Source organism: Daphnia pulex, chromosome 8, assembly GCF_021134715.1.
Source record: "Daphnia pulex isolate KAP4 chromosome 8, ASM2113471v1".
Lineage (NCBI taxonomy): Eukaryota > Metazoa > Arthropoda > Branchiopoda > Diplostraca > Daphniidae > Daphnia > Daphnia pulex.
The window spans coordinates 11,016,369-11,039,910 of record NC_060024.1 but is presented as its reverse complement, the minus strand read 5'-3'; the positions used below and the strand labels follow the sequence as shown (position 1 = coordinate 11,039,910).

General features: G+C 40.1%; 5 long non-coding RNA genes across 12 annotated transcripts; 2 read left to right on the top strand and 3 right to left on the bottom strand.

Moving 5' to 3' along the window:
* The first annotated feature begins 1,368 nt into the window (after nt 1-1,368).
* On the top strand, nt 1,369-7,036 carry LOC124199583. 5 transcript variants are annotated; one of them, XR_006876884.1, is made up of 14 exons: nt 1,372-1,654; nt 1,872-2,038; nt 2,118-2,305; nt 2,542-2,834; nt 2,896-3,258; nt 3,357-3,431; nt 3,495-3,586; nt 4,531-4,680; nt 4,738-5,051; nt 5,168-5,481; nt 5,552-5,678; nt 5,784-6,149; nt 6,253-6,561; nt 6,654-7,036. It is a non-coding gene; the product is annotated as an uncharacterized LOC124199583 (long non-coding RNA). The 5 variants fall into 5 exon arrangements; XR_006876883.1 differs by having other exon boundaries at nt 1,369-1,654; nt 2,118-2,834; XR_006876885.1 differs by lacking the exon at nt 1,372-1,654 and adding an exon at nt 1,723-1,814 and having other exon boundaries at nt 2,118-2,834.
* Nucleotides 7,037-8,945: 1,909 nt separating this feature from the next.
* Nucleotides 8,946-9,351, bottom strand: LOC124200331. Its single transcript, XR_006877270.1, has 3 exons — nt 9,295-9,351; nt 9,033-9,214; nt 8,946-8,968 (listed from the first exon to the last, which is right to left on the bottom strand). It is a non-coding gene; the product is annotated as an uncharacterized LOC124200331 (long non-coding RNA).
* Nucleotides 9,352-10,202: 851 nt separating this feature from the next.
* LOC124200508 lies at nt 10,203-10,543 on the top strand. Its single transcript, XR_006877334.1, has 3 exons — nt 10,203-10,249; nt 10,312-10,417; nt 10,486-10,543. It is a non-coding gene; the product is annotated as an uncharacterized LOC124200508 (long non-coding RNA).
* A 1,835-nt stretch (nt 10,544-12,378) lies between these two features.
* On the bottom strand, nt 12,379-14,625 carry LOC124199618. 3 transcript variants are annotated; one of them, XR_006876903.1, is made up of 7 exons: nt 14,364-14,526; nt 13,934-14,247; nt 13,737-13,863; nt 13,554-13,631; nt 13,266-13,483; nt 12,831-13,162; nt 12,379-12,761 (listed from the first exon to the last, which is right to left on the bottom strand). It is a non-coding gene; the product is annotated as an uncharacterized LOC124199618 (long non-coding RNA). The 3 variants fall into 3 exon arrangements; XR_006876902.1 differs by having other exon boundaries at nt 12,854-13,162; nt 13,266-13,631; nt 14,364-14,625; XR_006876901.1 differs by having other exon boundaries at nt 13,266-13,631.
* LOC124199619 lies at nt 14,621-19,002 on the bottom strand. 2 transcript variants are annotated; one of them, XR_006876904.1, is made up of 7 exons: nt 18,326-19,002; nt 17,377-17,538; nt 16,581-16,873; nt 15,984-16,519; nt 15,829-15,920; nt 14,735-14,884; nt 14,621-14,677 (listed from the first exon to the last, which is right to left on the bottom strand). It is a non-coding gene; the product is annotated as an uncharacterized LOC124199619 (long non-coding RNA). The 2 variants fall into 2 exon arrangements; XR_006876905.1 differs by lacking the exons at nt 14,621-14,677; nt 14,735-14,884 and adding an exon at nt 14,929-15,436 and having other exon boundaries at nt 15,490-15,920.
* Between the last annotated feature and the right edge of the window lie 4,540 nt (nt 19,003-23,542).

Below are 23,542 nucleotides of genomic sequence, written 5' to 3'. Positions count from 1 at the left end.
AAAAATAAAATAAAAGGTGGACTTGTCAATCGAGTTGATGATTTGCTGGCCAGTAGCTAAATTACATTTGTCTCATCCTGTATAACCTCATCCTGTATAACAGGCCAAATGATGCAGCCAATAATTACCTGCTCCGGGTGGTAATCTTTTCGTACGTTTTTTATTTTCGACGTGATTTCGGTTACTTTTTTCGTCAAATTTCTTTTGATCCTTCCTAATGGTTGAGTTTACCGGCAATAGATGGCTAGTAAAAAAGAGGAGAGCGCCAAATATGGAAATAGTGAAATAATCGTGAAATAAACGGACCATCACGTTGATGATCACAAGAATGAGCAACAATTTTACTGACCATTTCGACAAACTACTCCTAGACCTTCAGGTTTAATAGATACTTACTATTCAGTACCGATTCTCATCTCGTAGCTTTTAACTCGTAGCTTGTATGGACACGAAATAATTTTTTATTCGTAACGTTTTCTTCCTCATGAAAGAAGAAGAACGAGGAATAACTCCAAAGTTTTGAATTCGCAGGCGTGAATAATGCAAATTTAACAGTTTAGTTCCTGTCTTCCTGGTCTGATTCGGTCCAGGTTTTAACTTGATACAAACAGATAGGAGCCCGAATGCGCCATCTAGCGGGGATGGTAAAACGGCTGTTCATTTGAATAATTAATTCATCATTCGTTTTTATCGTTCTTCTGTTCATTTGGATCCACATATTTCCGCGTTCATTAAAATAAAATAAATTAAATGGCTAAAATTGTTTTTGTAAGAATATTTCTTTCATAAAACTGTATGAGACTATTCAGCTAAATTTTCTTAAGGCATCCCATAGCCCGATAACGGCGATTAACCTACGTTAATTCCACCTCTCCCAACAAAAGGATCCTAGCACTTTCGATTTTTTGCATTTCCATGTCCTTCGTGTAAATGCCCTGTATAATTTGGTGGATTACTTCGCTAACTATTTCTCTATCTAATTAGGAATTACATTTATTACATGTAACTGTGAATACGAAAGACTTTTACTTGCTTCCACCATTTTCGACAACTAGTTTTTTTTGTGTGTGTTTGAATGTACTGTGACTAGTTAAACGTATTATAAGCTACAAACTCCAAGTAGCCTGATAGTATAATTAGTTAGAACCTTTCTGAAAAACTGGGTTTTCCAGTTGTTGCTGGATGGATTGTTTTGGTGTTTGTTCCCATGTCGTTAACTTGCCGAATTAGGATACAAGAATGTTAAATGATGACATTATGATTTGGTGCTCGATTGCAGAGTGAACAGAGAGCAATCTGTCAGTGTCAATATTTGTCTGCTTTAAATCAACAGACACTAACACCACAGCCCTCCGTATTTTGTATTTTGTATTTCGTTTGTGTCCTTGAATTTTCCTCATTCTCAAACGTAAATCAGCCCTTCCGGTATCTTGCTAACCGCAAGTAGCTGACAATCCAGCCGTTCCGTCCAGTCGTTGCCCGTTGGTGGATCTTGGCTCTCATACGCGACTAAAATGATGTCCTCTAGATGGCGCGCGTGTCTTCGTTGGAGATGAAAATTCCGCCATTTTTTTTCTCGAGAAACTGATAGAAAATGTGTCGTAAAGTTGTGCGTTACGTTATTACGGTGTACTTTACATTTTTCGTCAAAATGGTAATTCCTGCTTCAGCTTCTTAATTCCTTACTCTATCAGTTTTCCTACAGCAAGTATATAGATTAAGTTTATTGATGACCAGAGAATAGATCCTTTTGCTTGACTCTTGTATTTTGACAAGGAAATAATTTTTTAGGGACTACATTGTTAGAGCAGTTTGTAAGTTTATTTCTGTTGTTTTGTTCTCAGAACTAATTTTTTTTTTTTTTTAAATAGGTTTAACATCAGGATCAAGTCAAAACTATTTTGATTGCTTTCTATGTGCGCATGGTTTTGTTGCAGTCAGCTGGTGAAAGGTGTAATCTTGTAAAGTTGAGCTGTTGCATGCAGTGGATGTGTGCATGGTGCTGGTCTGGTCTGGTCTGGTCTGGTGTTACCTTTGGGTGAGTCATAAATTGTAATGGAAAATTTCATTGCAGACATCCTTTATGAAGTCATGCCATAATCTGCTTTTCCATCCAGAGCTGTGAGAAGGATCATGATGGTGTTACAGAAATTGAGAACACGACAAAGTCTTAGCTTCATGGCTGTCGTATCATTACCATGATTTTGTTGCAGCCAGCTGATGAGAAAAGTGTGATCGATTCAAGTTGAGCTGCAGCTGCTTCCTTCCAAATAACTGTTTATGTTTAAAGAAAGCCATATTGTTGGTCAGCTTCCACTGAGATTTTTTTTATTTATTTTCTTCCAATCAAACTAGAACAAAAATTCCCACTCAGTATTTCCAAGTTTTTATAACTTATTGGAAGTAGATGTACATAATTCTTTACTGGTTTCTTTTCAAATTTACATTATTATTCATTTTCCCTAAAGTAAATTTTATTATCTGTACCTTTTTTCACATTTCAAAATGTTATTGGTTCATTAATGTTCTTTTGCTTTTTAGGAGTTCATGGTCAGTGATGTTTGAGCTGTTTTTGGTGTTGCTGTTTGGTGAACAGTGGTTTTGCAGTCCCTTTCCAGTTGAGAGATGCTCTGAAATGGAACTTGTGCAGACTTGTAGTTCAACATCACACTTAAATGTGTCATTTGTCTATGTTGGTGTCCATGCAGTATATGCAGTGTTGAACAGTTGGGGTAAAATAGTCTATGCTGCCTGATGGCTGTCGCCTGTCGGTCTTATTTTATCGGTTGCATTTTGTCGATATGTCGTCTCTTGCTACCTCTGCCGGCGTTGAGGTAATGCTTGATGTTTCGTTCAGTTATTGACTTTTATTTCAAATCTCTGTTCTCATTTCAGTTGAAACGTTAGCCGCCGTTCCTTAGACTTGATTCACCGGTGAAACTAAGAAGACGTAGCTGAAATTCAAGATTGATCAATAAATTATGTAGATAAATTACACGTGCATAATCTGGGTTCCCTTCTTCAGTGGCCCCGTTCCCCTAACTAACCAATAACCAACGCCCGCCAGTGGTCACTCACTCGCTGCGACAACCAGGAGGGAGATGTCTGTCGAACGGGGACTTGCTAGGCGCATGATTCGATTAAATCTGTTGGAGGGTCATGAGTCTAAGCCGGAAGCCTACTATGATGCATTTCTCTCATGATAACTGCTCCTCGGCTCTCTTCGCTCTTTTTCCGGTTTCTCTTAACCATGGCCGGGTAATCTCCCTGGTCGAGTCAGTCGGGCAGTGTCTTCCCCTGCTTGACTGGCTGCAGTTTGAATCGGACGGTCTGTTAAAATAAGAATTTAAATCTAGAACAACGCTTCCTTTGAGCGGCCCGGACAATCCTGAACCCTTTAGGGTTGCTATTCCATCGAGGCTTAAACGAGGGTACGTAATTACACGTTAGTCAAAATGCTACAGCTAAAAAATTCAATTGTTTGTATTACCCAGATGACGCGGAGGTGTTGCCCATTGAGGGGTTTTGGTGACAAGGAGTCACTGAACGAAACGCCAAACCAAATGAAGAAAAAACATTAAAAAAGGTAATGCTAGATACGACATGAAGCTTTTGCTTTCGCAGAGAATAATGTGTATTTGTGTGCAACCAACGATCCTTTATGTATCCGAGCCGAGTCCTTTCCATCTATTCGGTGTGAGGAGCAAAACCCGAATTTCAACACATTTTACTGCTTAGCAACGAAAACAAAGCGGGTGTCAAAACATCTTTTTACTTGCGGCATACTTTATTGCGGTAGAAACGCGTTGATCATGTAACAGGGTGAATTTTTTCCCTTTTGTTCATGCAGCATCAAACGACACGCGATAGGTTCCGGCGGTCATCAACTATTCAAGATGGTAGACCTGTCAATGTAAAAGACAGGGTAAGGGTAGCTCCTGTAAATGTTATTCATTTATGTTAAAAAGCTGCTAGTAGGATCTCATCGTTGAATCTGCGGTTACAAAATCCATAGTATTGTCAATCAATCATTCGATTTGTGTTTTACATTCTCCTAAATCAGTTGTGGAAATACGATTTTTTACCCCCGCTTATCCTGGATGGTTATTTAGGATCATGTAAGTTCATTTTTTAGTTAACGTTGTGAACGTAACGGACGAACTCTGACAGTCTATCGAGCTTTAGCAATTTCGTCAAATTTCTTATTTTATTTAGTTGATTTAACCGTTTTATGAGAAACCTCGATTTGTATTTTTTTTAAATTAATAATTTATCTATTTTTTAATCTCTGTTTTGCGATTTTTTGCTCCGGTTGCAGGTGCAAGGGTCATATGTTTGTAACTTAGATAAGGTTGCAGTAGAATATTTCAAAAAAGCCAATTGTTGTTCAAACGGTTCGAAATTGAATATTTATTCATTCACTGAATAAATGAGTCAAATGACTCAAATGTCAATTGGTATAAAGTGACTAAAGTTTAAGCCATTATCATTTATGACTTGATATATTTATTTTGATATTGGTTTTTGTAGACCCATCCCCAGCAACGTCATCCTGCAGAAAGAAAAAGGCCATTTCTATGGCCTTCAGATTCGAAGATCGCGGAGATAATTACGTAAAACTGGCATGGGGTGGCGTAGAGGTTGGGTGAGAATGGCACGTTTTTCAACATTATCAAGCAGGTAGAATAGCCGCAAGGGTAAGCTATTTGGTATTCATTTTGATATTGGTTTTTGTAGACCCATCCCCAGCAACGTCTACCTAAAGAAGGAAAGGCCAGTTTGCATTTCAATCGAAGGTCATGGAGATCATTAAGTAAAAAGTGTCATGCAGTGGTGTAGAGGTTGGGTGAGAACGGGACATTTTGTATCATTTTATCAAGAAGGTAAAATAACCGCAAGGCATAAGAGGAGGGGTGAGAAAAAGTCGTATAAAAGGCGAGAGAAAAGTCGACAGGGATCAGTCGAGCGAGTATCTCCGACACGGTAACAGCTGCATTCCACTATCTGCCATCAGCTGCATTCTTCATCGTACTATCAGTTCTCAATCATGGGTAAGTTTTCTGTTTGTCGTATTTAGTTGTGTATCAATATTCAATTTCTATTTTTTTCTATTTGCTACTAGCAAGTTATTGGTGAATGGTAATGTTTGAATTTATCAATTGTCTAGTAAACTATGCTGTCGTGCTGTTGTTGGGTGTTGTGTCGTTGATGGCTGGTTCAGCCACTGGCGTACCGATGTATCCTGGGTATGGCGGATACCAAAGCACTACACTGCCGCCTTAGTACACAACTTACGACACAACCAGTTGCTACACCGATCCCCCCAAGTACTTCACCACCATGCTGCCCCGAGCTACTACACCGAATCCCCGCAGTATTATTCTTCTCCGAGCTACACTACTAAAGGGTAGAGTACTACACCGAGGCTCCCCAACACTACATCACCAAGGCACCGGAGTACTACACCACTACATATCATGGGTAAATATTCTGTTAGGTCGAGTTTTAATATGCCAACTACTAAATATACAAATTATTTAATGTCTATTAGTAATGAAGGAGAGAAAAGGTGAAAGATTTCAGCAGCCGATTGAGCATCTCCGTTACGGCAACAGGAACTGCCGTGCACTATTTGTCATCAACTTCATTCTTCGTCGCATTAAAAGTTTTAAATAAAGGTAAAAAATTTTCCATAGAGTTGTGAATCAACTCTACTTTTTTTCTATTTGTTAATATACCAGTACCATAATTGAAAATAAATTTAAAATTTATTAATCGTCTAGTAAACTATGGTGTCGTGCTGCTGTTGGGTGTTGTATCGTTGATGGGTGGTTCAGCCATGGTGTACCGATGTCTCCTGGGTATGGCGGGTACTATAGCACAACACTGCCGTGCCGTCTAACTAATTAGCATCAACTTCCGCTGCTCCAGCTTACTACACTGAGGTTTACAAGTGCTACACCACCATGGATCCAGAGTTTTACACCACAGCTCATGTTGCCCCGACCTACTACGCTGAATGCCCGAAGTATTTTTCTTCCCCGAGCTACACTACCAAAGGGTCGAGAACTACGTCGAGGTTCCAAGTATTACATCACCAAGGCACCGGAGCACAAAAACGGTTGAATACTACACAGAAGCTATCATGGGTAAATATTTTTTTAATTTTTTCATGGAAATTTGAATCAACTTTCTAATTGTCAATATGCCAGTTATTAATGCAAATTAAAGTTCAAATTATTTGTTGCCTAGGAAACTATGGTGTCGTGCTGCTGTGAGTGTTGTAATCATGATGGCTGGATTGACCACTGGTGTGCCGATATCTCCTGGGTATGGTGGGCATCAACAACAACATACGCAACAACCGCTTACTACACTGGGACCTGCAAGTGCCAAACCACCAAGGCTTCAGAGTATTACACCACAGTTTATGTTGGCACGAGCTACTACGCAGAAGCTCCGGAATAATTTTCTTCCCCGCTTCACTACCTTCACCACGCCGCCTCCTTACTCAACAACAACAACAACGTCAACACCTACTTACTAAACGAACGCCTCCAAGTACTACGCCATAAAGGCTTCGAGTATTAAACTTCAACCTATGATGCTCCAGCTAACTATAATAACGCTCCCATGTACTATTCTGTTCCCAGCTACCACACCGAGGGTCAACCTGTTACACCGCCGAAGCGCTCAAGTACTGCACTACAACCTACATTTCACGAAGACACCGTAGTACTCCATCACGAAGGCACCGGCACGTTAAACCGAGGCTCCAGTTTACTACACTGTAACCTACGCTGCTCCAAAGTACTACACCGACAAGGCATCCGAGTATGACACCACTACTTACGCTACTACCACCTACTACACCCAAGCTCCGAAAGCACTACTCTGCCCCGAGTTACTACACCACTAAGGCAGCCGAATATTACACCACAAACTACGATTCCGCAATTCGGTCACTTTCATGGTCATTGGTCACTGGAAATTAATTGTTGATCTTTGATGAGAAAATAAAGTTTTAATGCTGGTAGTTCTTTTGGAAGACTTTTGGTAGTAGCTTCAAGCCTGTCAACATTGCGACAGTTGTCTATTGGCGTTGTATTTCTTCAAGGCCAGTATGCCAAGTATTCAATTGTTTGTCTAATGTTTTAGAGGTTTCCACTGCCTTAGTCACTCTGCATACGGACATGTTCTTGTTATTCGACGACGATGATGATTCAAGGGTAAGTTACGAAAGAGACTTGTAACTGGTGATTTTTCAGTTCTTATAAATAATAGGCAAATGGCTGACTTTAGTATGAATAAAGACTTTGAAGTTATATTGCTACAATTCCTGAACAACTCTTGTTATAAATTAAGAAACATTGAACAAAAAGCTTATTAAAAGAATTGTGATATATTGTCCCGCCTCCACCCACAATTCCACCACATTTTACATTGTCCCGCCTCCACCCACAATTCCACCACATTTTACAGTCACATACACATATACATACAAATATACATACACTTAAGTTAACCCGTTGGCTGCCACGCCATACAACCCGTAGGTTGCACTCTACTACTCTACGCGCCACGTCTGAAGGATCCATGACCAAAGTGGGACTTGCCATTACTGACAAGTCCGGGCTGACAAGGGGGGTGCATGGTGCATTGCCTTATAACAGGCGCCTTGCGGCAAATTTTGGGCTTGGCGACTTTCCGACCCCGCGGTTTGTAAACCACGAGACCGAACAGCGCGGCCCGTGCAGGGGAGAACAAAGGCGTGGCAGCCAACGGGTTAACTAACACTAACACAAACATATTACCAACAACAAATGAGGATCCGCGCTGACATTTTGGAGATACCAACGGCGTTGAAATGTCCATCTTCTCGACGGCATTACCTGAATAAAGACAAAACCATTCTTATTTAGTGACATGCCAATAAAAGTTACATAATACAGATAGAAACAATAGTCAGGTTTTTAAGCTCAAAGATTTAAAGATTCAATTTTTTTAACTTAAAATCAAGCTTGCAATATTAAGAAATGTAAACAGGACAAAGCTCACTTGCTAGTTTTTTGAAAATTTACCGGAAGTATACCGGAAGTAACCACAGCGCATCAACCATTGAGCTGTCGTCAAATTAAACCACATATTCGTGATCCCCATGAAATTTGGGGTCGATTAAGTGTGATTTAAACGAAATCCAAAATTTGGCCAAAATCGAGAATTTTCCTGAACTATAGTTCAGGAAAATTTTCGAAACCGGAAGTACGAATACGTAAAAAACAAAACATGAACTTTACCACAAATTTGACGAGGATCACGAATATGTGGTTCTTTCGTACGTCAGATCAATATTTACTAAACTACTGACAGATATGAGAAAACCGGAAGTAGAAAAAAAAACACATTTTTTAAAATCTAACAAGTGAGCTCTGTTGGGGGAATAGTTTCTGTTAGTTATCACTAAATATTTCAACAAAATAACTGCCAATAAATGTTTAAAAAGATGTGCAAAGTAACTGAAACTGACTGTTTTGACAGCGGCAAATTTTCAAAAAGCCATCTAGCGTTAGAAAAAAGAAACGTCCAAGTAAAAACTTTGTTTGCGCGCAAGAAGGGCCTGATTTTGTAATTATTACACAGACAGAGTCTAACGCAACTAGATTATTAGTAGATAATCTACGAAAGTAAGTCAATTGTCGGGTACCTGGGCATAATCCCGTGGTGAGTGACTGCAGGTGTGTAACAGCGGAAGGAAGCGATCACTGAAGTTGTCCAGAAACTCGCCAAGTCACCAGTGAAGTAAAACAAATTGTGTTTAGAAGCAGTGAAGCTAGTTGAGCGTGCGTCGCGAAGATAAGGATGGCGAAGAACGTTGATGGAAGTCCCTCTTCCGTCATGGACAAAGGTCAGCATTGGCACAAGAATCTCCATGCCAGGACCACACCATTCCATAAAAAAACCGTGTGCTCTGTAAAATAAAATGTTTTACATTAATGAAAATATAACAAAGAATAAAGCATATCAATCCTTACCTTTTCTAAGAAGCACACTGCAATTTTCATGATGAAAAAACCGTAAAAATGGAAATCACAGGAACAAAAAGTCTTACTCCTCATGTTGAGATACATTTCCTGATGCTTAAGAAAGTGTCATGAAGTGTTATAGTAGCATGGTGATAGGTGGTTCACTTCACATTCTTCATGTCACTGAAACTCTAAGTGGAAATGGGAAAAGGAAATTCTCTACGTTATTTACAAATTTACACAAATTTACCTATGAGAAATAAAACTGTACCTAGCTCTTAGCTGGGTTGCCTTCTAAACAGAAGTAAAAACAGCCATAACAACAAACATGCTGTTGCAGGGTACGCCTATGGTTCCTTGGTTCAAGAATACCTATGTTACATGAAAATCTGAATTGTAACGGTCTGGTAGCAGTAATGGGCAAATACCTTATCTCAACACATTTGTATTCCACAATATATGAGCTTCAAACATGAGTTTTAGGCTTTTGACTGCATGAGGATCTAATGGATGGAAATTGACTGAGCGCTAAGTCAACTTGTTGGAAAGACTGACAGTTTGCATCTAAAATTTGAAGAAATAAGTTGGTACAGTGTAAAATAAGAAAATTAGGTCAAGATAAACCTACATAGGATATGAAGTTAAATTCGGTACTTGAAATCACAGGAATATAATTATAAATTAGCAACCAACTATTTCGCCCAACCTCGTTTCACGATGTAACAACAACAAGGGCGACACTAGCGACATCTGGCAATGAGTTTTGAATCCTAAAGCGACAACTTTGGATTCAAAACTTATTACCAGATGTCGCTAGTGTCGCCCATGTTGTTGTTCTTTGATGGTGAAATGAGGCGAAATGAGCGAAACAAATTGTAGCTAATTATTACTTATATTCCTGTGCTTTCATATACCAAATTGAACTTCGTTTCTTATGTAGGTTTATCTTGACATAGTTTCCTTATTTTTATACTGTACCAACTTATTCCTTCAAAAAATTCTAGATGCATACTGTCAGTAATTCCAACAAGTTGACTTGGCGCTCAGTCAATTTCCATCCATTAGATCCTCATGCAGTCAAAAGCCTAAAACTCATGTTTGAAGCAGTCATATAGTGGAATACAAATGTGCCGAAATAAGGTATTTCCCCATTACTGCTACCAAGTACCAACCACACCACGTCAAATGCCTTACTAAATTCATCACCATTCACCCATATGATAAAGGTAAGCATCAATATAATCTATCACCACACTACTGCAATACTTCATAATGACACTTTCTTTAGCATCAGGAAATTTGCCTCAACCTGAGGAGTAAGGCTGTTGGTTGCTGTGATTTCCATTTTTGCGGGGTTTTTTTTCATGAAAACTTCAGTGTGCTTGTTAGTATAAGTAAAGATTGAAATGCTTTATTAACTGTAAAATTTTCAATTCATTAATGCAATACATTTTTTTTACAGAGCACTTAATAGATCCTTAAGCCAATGCTGACCTTTGTCCATGAAGGAAGAGGGACATCCAGCAACGTTCTGCTCCATCCTTATCTTCCCGACGTACACTCATCTAGCTTCACTGCTTTTTCTGCTACAACTTGTCTTACTTCACCGACGAGTTGGAACACTTCAGTGATCGCGTCCGTCCGCTGTTACACACCTGCAGTCACTCACCACGGGATTATGCCCAGGTACCCAACAATTGACTTATTTTCGTAGGTTATCTACTAATAATCTAGTTGCGTTAGACTCTGTCTGTGTAATAATTACAAAATCAGGCCCTTCTTGCGCGCAAACAAAGTTTTTACTTGGACGTTTCTTTTTTCTAACGCTAGATGGCTTTTTGAAAATTTGCCGCTGTCAAAACAGTCAGTTTCAGTTACTTTGCACATCTTTTTAAACATTTATTGGTAGTTATTTTGTTGAAATATTTAGTGATAACTAACAGTAACTATTCCCCCAACAAAGCTCACTTGTTAGATTTTAAAAAATGTGTTTTTTTTTCTACTTCCGGTTTTCTCATTTCTGTCAGTAGTTTAGTAAATATTGATCTAACGTACGAAAGAACCACATATTCGTGATCCTCGTCAAATTTGTGGTAAAGTTCATGTTTTGTTTTTTACGTATTCGTACTTCCGGTTTCGAAAATTTTCCTGAACTTATAGTTCAGGAAAATTCTCGATTTTGGCCAAATTTTGGATTTCGTTTAAATCACACTTAATCGACCCCAAATTTCATGGGGATCACGAATATGTGGTTTAATTTGACGACAGCTCAATGGTTGATGCGCTGTGGTTACTTCCGGTATACTTCCGGTAAATTTTCAAAAAACTAGCAAGTGAGCTTTGTCCTGTTTACATTTCTTAATATTGCAAGCTTGATTTTAAGTTAAAAAAATTGAATCTTTAAATCTTTGAGCTTAAAAACCTGACTATTGTTTCTATCTGTATTATGTAACTTTTATTGGCATGTCACTAAATAAGAATGGTTTTGTCTTTATTCAGGTAATGCCGTCGAGAAGATGGACATTTCAACGCCGTTGGTATCTCCAAAATGTCAGCGCGGATCCTCATTTGTTGTTGGTAATATGTTTGTGTTAGTGTTAGTTAACCCGTTGGCTGCCACGCCTTTGTTCTCCCCTGCACGGGCCGCGCTGTTCGGTCTCGTGGTTTACAAACCGCGGGGTCGGAAAGTCGCCAAGCCCAAAATTTGCCGCAAGGCGCCTGTTATAAGGCAATGCACCATGCACCCCCCTTGTCAGCCCGGACTTGTCAGTAATGGCAAGTCCCACTTTGGTCATGGATCCTTCAGACGTGGCGCGTAGAGTAGTAGAGTGCAACCTACGGGTTGTATGGCGTGGCAGCCAACGGGTTAACTTAAGTGTATGTATATTTGTATGTATATGTGTATGTGACTGTAAAATGTGGTGGAATTGTGGGTGGAGGCGGGACAATGTAAAATGTGGTGGAATTGTGGGTGGAGGCGGGACAATATATCACAATTCTTTTAATAAGCTTTTTGTTCAATGTTTCTTAATTTATAACAAGAGTTGTTCAGGAATTGTAGCAATATAACTTCAAAGTCTTTATTCATACTAAAGTCAGCCATTTGCCTATTATTTATAAGAACTGAAAAATCACCAGTTACAAGTCTCTTTCGTAACTTACCCTTGAATCATCATCGTCGTCGAATAACAAGAACATGTCCGTATGCAGAGTGACTAAGGCAGTGGAAACCTCTAAAACATTAGACAAACAATTGAATACTTGGCATACTGGCCTTGAAGAAATACAACGCCAATAGACAACTGTCGCAATGTTGACAGGCTTGAAGCTACTACCAAAAGTCTTCCAAAAGAACTACCAGCATTAAAACTTTATTTTCTCATCAAAGATCAACAATTAATTTCCAGTGACCAATGACCATGAAAGTGACCGAATTGCGGAATCGTAGTTTGTGGTGTAATATTCGGCTGCCTTAGTGGTGTAGTAACTCGGGGCAGAGTAGTGCTTTCGGAGCTTGGGTGTAGTAGGTGGTAGTAGCGTAAGTAGTGGTGTCATACTCGGATGCCTTGTCGGTGTAGTACTTTGGAGCAGCGTAGGTTACAGTGTAGTAAACTGGAGCCTCGGTTTAACGTGCCGGTGCCTTCGTGATGGAGTACTACGGTGTCTTCGTGAAATGTAGGTTGTAGTGCAGTACTTGAGCGCTTCGGCGGTGTAACAGGTTGACCCTCGGTGTGGTAGCTGGGAACAGAATAGTACATGGGAGCGTTATTATAGTTAGCTGGAGCATCATAGGTTGAAGTTTAATACTCGAAGCCTTTATGGCGTAGTACTTGGAGGCGTTCGTTTAGTAAGTAGGTGTTGACGTTGTTGTTGTTGTTGAGTAAGGAGGCGGCGTGGTGAAGGTAGTGAAGCGGGGAAGAAAATTATTCCGGAGCTTCTGCGTAGTAGCTCGTGCCAACATAAACTGTGGTGTAATACTCTGAAGCCTTGGTGGTTTGGCACTTGCAGGTCCCAGTGTAGTAAGCGGTTGTTGCGTATGTTGTTGTTGATGCCCACCATACCCAGGAGATATCGGCACACCAGTGGTCAATCCAGCCATCATGATTACAACACTCACAGCAGCACGACACCATAGTTTCCTAGGCAACAAATAATTTGAACTTTAATTTGCATTAATAACTGGCATATTGACAATTAGAAAGTTGATTCAAATTTCCATGAAAAAATTAAAAAAATATTTACCCATGATAGCTTCTGTGTAGTATTCAACCGTTTTTGTGCTCCGGTGCCTTGGTGATGTAATACTTGGAACCTCGACGTAGTTCTCGACCCTTTGGTAGTGTAGCTCGGGGAAGAAAAATACTTCGGGCATTCAGCGTAGTAGGTCGGGGCAACATGAGCTGTGGTGTAAAACTCTGGATCCATGGTGGTGTAGCACTTGTAAACCTCAGTGTAGTAAGCTGGAGCAGCGGAAGTTGATGCTAATTAGTTAGACGGCACGGCAGTGTTGTGCTATAGTACCCGCCATACCCAGGAGACATCGGTACACCATGGCTGAACCACCCATCAACGATACAACACCCAACAGCAGCACGACACCATAGTTTACTAGACGATTAATAAATTTTAAATTTATTTTCAATTATGGTACTGGTATATTAACAAATAGAAAAAAAGTAGAGTTGATTCACAACTCTATGGAAAATTTTTTACCTTTATTTAAAACTTTTAATGCGACGAAGAATGAAGTTGATGACAAATAGTGCACGGCAGTTCCTGTTGCCGTAACGGAGATGCTCAATCGGCTGCTGAAATCTTTCACCTTTTCTCTCCTTCATTACTAATAGACATTAAATAATTTGTATATTTAGTAGTTGGCATATTAAAACTCGACCTAACAGAATATTTACCCATGATATGTAGTGGTGTAGTACTCCGGTGCCTTGGTGATGTAGTGTTGGGGAGCCTCGGTGTAGTACTCTACCCTTTAGTAGTGTAGCTCGGAGAAGAATAATACTGCGGGGATTCGGTGTAGTAGCTCGGGGCAGCATGGTGGTGAAGTACTTGGGGGGATCGGTGTAGCAACTGGTTGTGTCGTAAGTTGTGTACTAAGGCGGCAGTGTAGTGCTTTGGTATCCGCCATACCCAGGATACATCGGTACGCCAGTGGCTGAACCAGCCATCAACGACACAACACCCAACAACAGCACGACAGCATAGTTTACTAGACAATTGATAAATTCAAACATTACCATTCACCAATAACTTGCTAGTAGCAAATAGAAAAAAATAGAAATTGAATATTGATACACGACTAAATACGACAAACAGAAAACTTACCCATGATTGAGAACTGATAGTACGATGAAGAATGCAGCTGATGGCAGATAGTGGAATGCAGCTGTTACCGTGTCGGAGATACTCGCTCGACTGATCCCTGTCGACTTTTCTCTCGCCTTTTATACGACTTTTTCTCACCCCTCCTCTTATGCCTTGCGGTTATTTTACCTTCTTGATAAAATGATACAAAATGTCCCGTTCTCACCCAACCTCTACACCACTGCATGACACTTTTTACTTAATGATCTCCATGACCTTCGATTGAAATGCAAACTGGCCTTTCCTTCTTTAGGTAGACGTTGCTGGGGATGGGTCTACAAAAACCAATATCAAAATGAATACCAAATAGCTTACCCTTGCGGCTATTCTACCTGCTTGATAATGTTGAAAAACGTGCCATTCTCACCCAACCTCTACGCCACCCCATGCCAGTTTTACGTAATTATCTCCGCGATCTTCGAATCTGAAGGCCATAGAAATGGCCTTTTTCTTTCTGCAGGATGACGTTGCTGGGGATGGGTCTACAAAAACCAATATCAAAATAAATATATCAAGTCATAAATGATAATGGCTTAAACTTTAGTCACTTTATACCAATTGACATTTGAGTCATTTGACTCATTTATTCAGTGAATGAATAAATATTCAATTTCGAACCGTTTGAACAACAATTGGCTTTTTTGAAATATTCTACTGCAACCTTATCTAAGTTACAAACATATGACCCTTGCACCTGCAACCGGAGCAAAAAATCGCAAAACAGAGATTAAAAAATAGATAAATTATTAATTTAAAAAAAATACAAATCGAGGTTTCTCATAAAACGGTTAAATCAACTAAATAAAATAAGAAATTTGACGAAATTGCTAAAGCTCGATAGACTGTCAGAGTTCGTCCGTTACGTTCACAACGTTAACTAAAAAATGAACTTACATGATCCTAAATAACCATCCAGGATAAGCGGGGGTAAAAAATCGTATTTCCACAACTGATTTAGGAGAATGTAAAACACAAATCGAATGATTGATTGACAATACTATGGATTTTGTAACCGCAGATTCAACGATGAGATCCTACTAGCAGCTTTTTAACATAAATGAATAACATTTACAGGAGCTACCCTTACCCTGTCTTTTACATTGACAGGTCTACCATCTTGAATAGTTGATGACCGCCGGAACCTATCGCGTGTCGTTTGATGCTGCATGAACAAAAGGGAAAAAATTCACCCTGTTACATGATCAACGCGTTTCTACCGCAATAAAGTATGCCGCAAGTAAAAAGATGTTTTGACACCCGCTTTGTTTTCGTTGCTAAGCAGTAAAATGTGTTGAAATTCGGGTTTTGCTCCTCACACCGAATAGATGGAAAGGACTCGGCTCGGATACATAAAGGATCGTTGGTTGCACACAAATACACATTATTCTCTGCGAAAGCAAAAGCTTCATGTCGTATCTAGCATTACCTTTTTTAATGTTTTTTCTTCATTTGGTTTGGCGTTTCGTTCAGTGACTCCTTGTCACCAAAACCCCTCAATGGGCAACACCTCCGCGTCATCTGGGTAATACAAACAATTGAATTTTTTAGCTGTAGCATTTTGACTAACGTGTAATTACGTACCCTCGTTTAAGCCTCGATGGAATAGCAACCCTAAAGGGTTCAGGATTGTCCGGGCCGCTCAAAGGAAGCGTTGTTCTAGATTTAAATTCTTATTTTAACAGACCGTCCGATTCAAACTGCAGCCAGTCAAGCAGGGGAAGACACTGCCCGACTGACTCGACCAGGGAGATTACCCGGCCATGGTTAAGAGAAACCGGAAAAAGAGCGAAGAGAGCCGAGGAGCAGTTATCATGAGAGAAATGCATCATAGTAGGCTTCCGGCTTAGACTCATGACCCTCCAACAGATTTAATCGAATCATGCGCCTAGCAAGTCCCCGTTCGACAGACATCTCCCTCCTGGTTGTCGCAGCGAGTGAGTGACCACTGGCGGGCGTTGGTTATTGGTTAGTTAGGGGAACGGGGCCACTGAAGAAGGGAACCCAGATTATGCACGTGTAATTTATCTACATAATTTATTGATCAATCTTGAATTTCAGCTACGTCTTCTTAGTTTCACCGGTGAATCAAGTCTAAGGAACGGCGGCTAACGTTTCAACTGAAATGAGAACAGAGATTTGAAATAAAAGTCAATAACTGAACGAAACATCAAGCATTACCTCAACGCCGGCAGAGGTAGCAAGAGACGACATATCGACAAAATGCAACCGATAAAATAAGACCGACAGGCGACAGCCATCAGGCAGCATAGACTATTTTACCCCAACTGTTCAACACTGCATATACTGCATGGACACCAACATAGACAAATGACACATTTAAGTGTGATGTTGAACTACAAGTCTGCACAAGTTCCATTTCAGAGCATCTCTCAACTGGAAAGGGACTGCAAAACCACTGTTCACCAAACAGCAACACCAAAAACAGCTCAAACATCACTGACCATGAACTCCTAAAAAGCAAAAGAACATTAATGAACCAATAACATTTTGAAATGTGAAAAAAGGTACAGATAATAAAATTTACTTTAGGGAAAATGAATAATAATGTAAATTTGAAAAGAAACCAGGAAAGAATTATGTACATCTACTTCCAATAAGTTATAAAAACTTGGAAATACTGAGTGGGAATTTTTGTTCTAGTTTGATTGGAAGAAAATAAATAAAAAAAATCTCAGTGGAAGCTGACCAACAATATGGCTTTCTTTAAACATAAACAGTTATTTGGAAGGAAGCAGCTGCAGCTCAACTTGAATCGATCACACTTTTCTCATCAGCTGGCTGCAACAAAATCATGGTAATGATACGACAGCCATGAAGCTAAGACTTTGTCGTGTTCTCAATTTCTGTAACACCATCATGATCCTTCTCACAGCTCTGGATGGAAAAGCAGATTATGGCATGACTTCATAAAGGATGTCTGCAATGAAATTTTCCATTACAATTTATGACTCACCCAAAGGTAACACCAGACCAGACCAGACCAGCACCATGCACACATCCACTGCATGCAACAGCTCAACTTTACAAGATTACACCTTTCACCAGCTGACTGCAACAAAACCATGCGCACATAGAAAGCAATCAAAGAAGTTTTGACTTGATCCTGATGTTAAACCTATTTAAAAAAAAAAAATTAGTTCCGAGAACAAAACAACAGAAATAAACTTACAAACTGCTCTAACAATGTAGTCCTTAAAAAATTACTTCCTTGTCAAAATACAAGAGTCAAGCAAAAGGATCTATTCTCTGGTCATCAATAAACTTAATCTATAGACTTGCTGTAGGAAAACTGATAGAGTAAGGAATTAAGAAGCTGAAGCAGGAATTACCATTTTGACGAAAAATGTAAAGTACACCGTAATAACGTAACGCACAACTTTACGACACATTTTCTATCAGTTTCTCGAGAAAAAAAATGGCGGAATTTTCATCTCCAACGAAGACACGCGCGCCATCTAGAGGACATCATTTTAGTCGCGTATGAGAGCCAAGATCCACCAACGACTGGACGGAACGGCTGGATTGTCAGCTACTTGCGGTTAGCAAGATACCGGAAGGGCTGATTTACGTTTGAGAATGAGGAAAATTCAAGGACACAAACGAAATACAAAATACAAAATACGGCGGGCTGTGGTGTTAGTGTCTGTTGATTTAAAGCAGACAAATATTGACACTGACAGATTGCTCTCTGTTCACTCTGCAATCGAGCACCAAATCATAATGTCATCATTTAACATTCTTGTATCCTAATTCGGCAAGTTAACGACATGGGAACAAACACCAAAACAATCCGTCCAGCAACAACTGGAAAACCCAGTTTTTCAGAAAGGTTCTAACTAATTATTCTATACCATCTTAAATGTTACAGTTATCAAAATATAGAAGTTAGTCAAAACAATTACCTTGCAAATAGGATTTCCTTAGATTTGTAAGACACAGCTTAGCTTATTGGATTGGGCCAAAAGCACCTATGCCACATGAAAACTTCAGCTTGATTATTGGATAATCAAGAAGGTTGACTTTTCATTTTATCTGGTCTTTAAGTTTCATAACACCCCACCCCACCGACCCCACTCAGCACTTGAAAAAACTTTGTTGCAAACCTGGAACATGTAGGCAAAGCCAACCTGCAATTTACCTGGACTAACCAACGCTTTTCGACACTAATGTTGATGTACTTTTCACTGTCTAGCATATTTTTCAACAGTCATACTTTGTATGATGTGAAAATTTTTATCCATGTTAATTTCCATGTTGATTGGTAGAACATATTGTCTGGCAATTCATCTACTCCTGTGTTGCTGCCACTGAACATTTGAGTACTTCACTGTCTACAGTTTGTATTCAGTTTGTGTTCGTATTTGTACTTCGCAACCTATTCCAACAAGGTTTTCTCTGGACTGTTTCACTGTTTCAACCACGTGTAGGTGGACGGGACACCGGTGGGATAACACAGATTGAGGAATCGAGAAACAAAAGGACACTTTGCGTGAACAGACTCCTTTACTAAATGCACACTTTATTAACCATGCTCACGACGTGACATCAGTTTTGTTTCTTGACTTTTTTTCAACAGCAGACGAAGTTCTATGAAAACTGGGAGCAGTGTTGCCGATTTCTAAAGTTCGATAAAGAACGAATCTTTCTTAACTGCGAAGAAAAAATTTCACGTGTTGTTAAAATATATCAACGTAGATGGATATAATCATATAATAACATCCCAAAATTAACATGACATGCTGTATTTATTCCATTGTTTCTGGTTGATGGGGTAAAAATGTTTTCAAAATGAACGGTAGAAGGCACGGCAGTTCCATTTTCCTTTCGAAACGATTGGCGGTATATTCAAAAACCCTTTTTTCAATTCGACCGACGAAAATAACCAGATCAATTCCTATCGCTAGATGGCATTTATCTTTCCATAATAACAAATAAAAAACTGAAGCCAAAACAAAATTTAAAAAAAAAAGAACGAGAGATTTCTCCAGCTGCCGTTTTTCTTAGCTCCGTCCTCCTGGTTCAAAACAAGACGGATGGGCTTCTTTGACTAGTCTCTGGGCAAAGCTTGTTTCCGCGTCGTTCCACTCCGGCAAGAATAAGCCAACCAGTCGTCTTCTACTTCTTTCCCCCTACCTCCTTTTGGCGTTCCGGAGCAGGAAAGCAAATGAGCCATGGATCGTTGCAAACTTTGCCAAAGGGGGGGAACGTTGGCGGCGGTGGTGATGGCGCGGTCTGGCGGCAGGAGGAGGAGCAGCGGCAGCAGGCAGCACAGAAGCAGCGAAAGTCCTTGCTCCTCTACTAGAGTTGCGCCACCAATCATCATACCTATCACGATAAATAACTCCAAGGGAACCCAAAAACCGACAGACAGTCAATTTTCTTTTTCGGCTTTTTTTTATTTTTATTTTTTAAAGTTTCCCAGATGGGCTGCGCGCACCGCCTTTATCATGAGCATTCACGCCGTAACGTAATTGACACCTCCTCAATCAATCCTTTGTGAATGACGACACTTTTGCCAACCCACTTTTCCCTTCACGTTGACACCCGGAGGAATTTCTTCTTCTCAATCCCCCACCCACCGCATACATCAGAGCTCGACTCGGCGAGAACGGGCAGAAAGAAACGAACAACATAACACGAAGAAGAGAGATAGCAGCTAGACTAAGCCAGCCGGAGAGTGATGGTTGCGTCAAGTCGTTTCGGAGATAATTATAGGGCCATTATCGGGTTATTACGTCATTACCACTTAATCATAGTCATTAGGAGTGTTTCGAATCAAATGGATCCCATTAGACGCGTCTTGATGATGGCCCCGGTTATTCTCGGGGTGGACGAAAAAGTGGCCGCCAACTCATTGCCGAGGAAGAGCCCCAACTACAAAAAAGAACATTAACGACAACAAAACGCTAGAAAAATAAAATAAAAGAAGAAGAATAAGAAGGAAAAAGAGGCCAATAAGGGGTGGACAGGACCAGGGCATTCGCCGGTCGTTGTTAATAATAAATAGACAAAGCGCGTGAGTGTATGTAACTACTAAGCTCTTCTATGTGGATATAACAATGGCCCAAGACCGTTTGTTCCGTTTCGCTGCCAAACATCCACAGCAGTGGCTAATTAAAGCGCCTCGCCACCATGTGTTTAGATGATGTACACCACCAAGAGCTATTGTGTTGTGTCGAGCATATTTAACTCGTTTCACAATCAACCTCGCCTTGATTTGGCCTCCGCACCAATTTGGGTACACACACACGAGCAAATCATTATCTTCATTCAGCGCACCTTTTTTAAAAAATAAAACAGAAACGGAGTAATTTAACCGAATTTAACGAGAGATACGTAGTAGTAGTATACATTGTCGAGTCGAAGATATTGGAGTCGTTCTAAATGATTTATTCCCTTTTTCGAGTTTCAAAACAAACAAAAAAGGGACAGCCGACTTGCGACGACGTGAAAAAGGTAAAAAGAAAAAACCCCGAAAAGTTATTTATCCTCTTTCTTTTGATTTACGACAGGAGTTTAAATGAGCGGTTCAAAGGCACATCGCCCGTCCGCTCTTGTAACTATATTTTCCATTTGATATCTGACGAGGGAAATATATGTAATATAAGAGTATAAGGGGATGGAAAATAAAAAGGGTGGTGTTGGCAGTCCAACAGTTTTCGGTTTCGTGTGTGTGCTGCCGCGCCATCAAAAACCCCCGAGCGAGTAATGCTTGTCTTTTGCGGTTCTTCTTCTTCTTCTTCTTCTCCTATGTATAAAGAGCCGGACCCAGCAGTCATCGTGTGTCCGCCCTATAACTCGTTCCGTCTCTGAAAAAGACCTCGCGTCGAGAGACAAGGAGGAGTAATATAAGAGGACGTCGGGATAAAAAAACAAAAAATGAATGGTAAAAACTTTTAAAAAAAGAAGCAAACGAAAACAACAAGCAAACCCGCACTGTTATGTGTACTTAATGGCCCGCGTCTCGGGGTCATTACTCACAAGACCAAGCAGGCCACTCTCTCTCTCACCTTTTTTTTCTTTTTACTTTTTTAAACACACACAGACGCCGGGAAATTAGAGGGGGGTTTGTGTGGGAGGAGGCCCAGGTGTGTGTGTGTGTGTTGCTGTATCCATATCCAAGGGGTCTGTCTATAAATAATCGGAGCGCATCATATCGCGTCCGTTTTGTCTTCATTTTCTAGATGATGAGATTTGTCATCCAAGATGCCTGGGCCGGCCGTTTAGTTTGGCTGATGGCAAACAGCTCCATTTAACCATTGACTCCTCCCTCTCCATTTAGCGTGTCGAAATGCGAAAGAGGGGAGAAAAAAAAAGTCGTTCATTATATATCTTAGCGGATAGAACCGCGTCCCAAGGATTATTACATCATACCAGACTTTAGCTTTTGATTGATGAACTGGCTTTCTTTCAAATTTACGTTAGATACAGTGTTGCATCTTCTCGTTAAAATTTTCTTCCACCCCGGTCGCCGTGCGTGTGTGTGTATGTGTAGGAAATGAATCAAAAAAGATTAGTACGAAAAAATTATAACCGCACACCCAAAACTTTATTTTTTCTTTTCTTATCTTTTTGAAAAATAAAATTTTTATTTTCGTTGTTTTCTGGCGATTTTTTGGTTTTCTTTTTTTTTATCTCCTTTTTTCTTAGCTCTAACGAAAAGAAGTGTTTTTTATAGCGTACTGTACCTTGCGGCGACATGTTACGGGCGACTTTATCAAAAGGGAAACAGTTATGGCCGCTTCTACTTTTCTGAAAAGAGAGAGACATATAAGAGATAAAAGAGCGAGAAATTTTCTGTGTTTTATTGTGTTTTTCTTCTCCTTAAAGAAGAAGAAGAAGAAGAAGGAAAGAAAAAACCGCAGCCAGAGTGGCAATAATAATAATAACGCGCTGGCTGTTGCCCTCCTTTGATATGATTATTACGACTGGAGCAACTTACATTTTGCTGGAGCGGTGCGGCATAAATCACCCGGCCCATTGAAAGGCGGCTTCCTTTTTCTCTTTGGCACAGCAGCAGCAAGCGGTGGCGGCGGTGGTTTTTCTCTTGTTTCTCTTCTTTTTATTTTTCTCCCCTTTTTCTTTCCCCCCTTCAACAAGAAAAAATGAAGAAGTTGAAATCGGTTCTCTTCGTGCCGGAATCAAACGCGGAATTCTTTTTTTTTCTCAACTCCGAGCTGATGAATATCAAACACTAGATGGCACTGGCTACTGGAAACTCTCTCCACACACATAACTCATCATCGCTCTTTCTCTCACTCGTGTATGTAGGGTCTTTGTATAGTCTTGATCAATTTCTTCTTCATCAATTTGCATTTTGATGTTTTTTTCTTTACGGAACCGACGAGCCGCACAACCACCGGCAGAGCGGCGGCGGCGGCTGCTGCGGCGATCGTGTGTCTGGCTGATGATGGTATAATGAAGACGACGTGTCTTGATCAATCACCATACACACTAGGCAGTCGGACGTGAATAGCCTGCGCGCTTCTTTTCATATCTCTATCGCCCCCCCCCTCACACATTTCCTTTGCCATTAAATCATCATTAAATCACACGCGCATACATACAAGTGCCGACTGAGAGGCATATAGGCCTATAGGTATCTCAGCATTGTTGAGGCTTGGTTCGGGAATAATTTGAACGAACGAGGGTTATAAGAAAAAGATAGAAACGGCAACAACGTCCGTCAAAATCTCTTCATCAACAAACAGCCAGAGGTCACAGCACAGCAGTTTTTTCTGTACGTACTACAACAACTGAACAACCAAAAGAATAAGAAAATAATAGGAATCGTAAAAGAAAAATATATATCTAAAGTCACATATTCTTTTTATTTTGTTTTACGAGTTTTCTTCTCATATTCTTTTGTGTGTGTGTGTGTCTTCTTCGATTCAACATTCTTCTTCTTCTTCTTTTTTCCCGTCTGTGTTTTACAGCCCCCGCCGACACACAGAACGCAACAAACCGGCGGGACAGAAACAACAAAACGGTCGGTGCGTCGTTTTTCGTCGGACGACGTGTGAAACGTGAAAGTGCGACTTGATTATATCCTCAACAATAAAAACTACGGCGGAAAGAAAATGAAAAAGAAAAAAAAAGGATAAAAATACATTAATAAT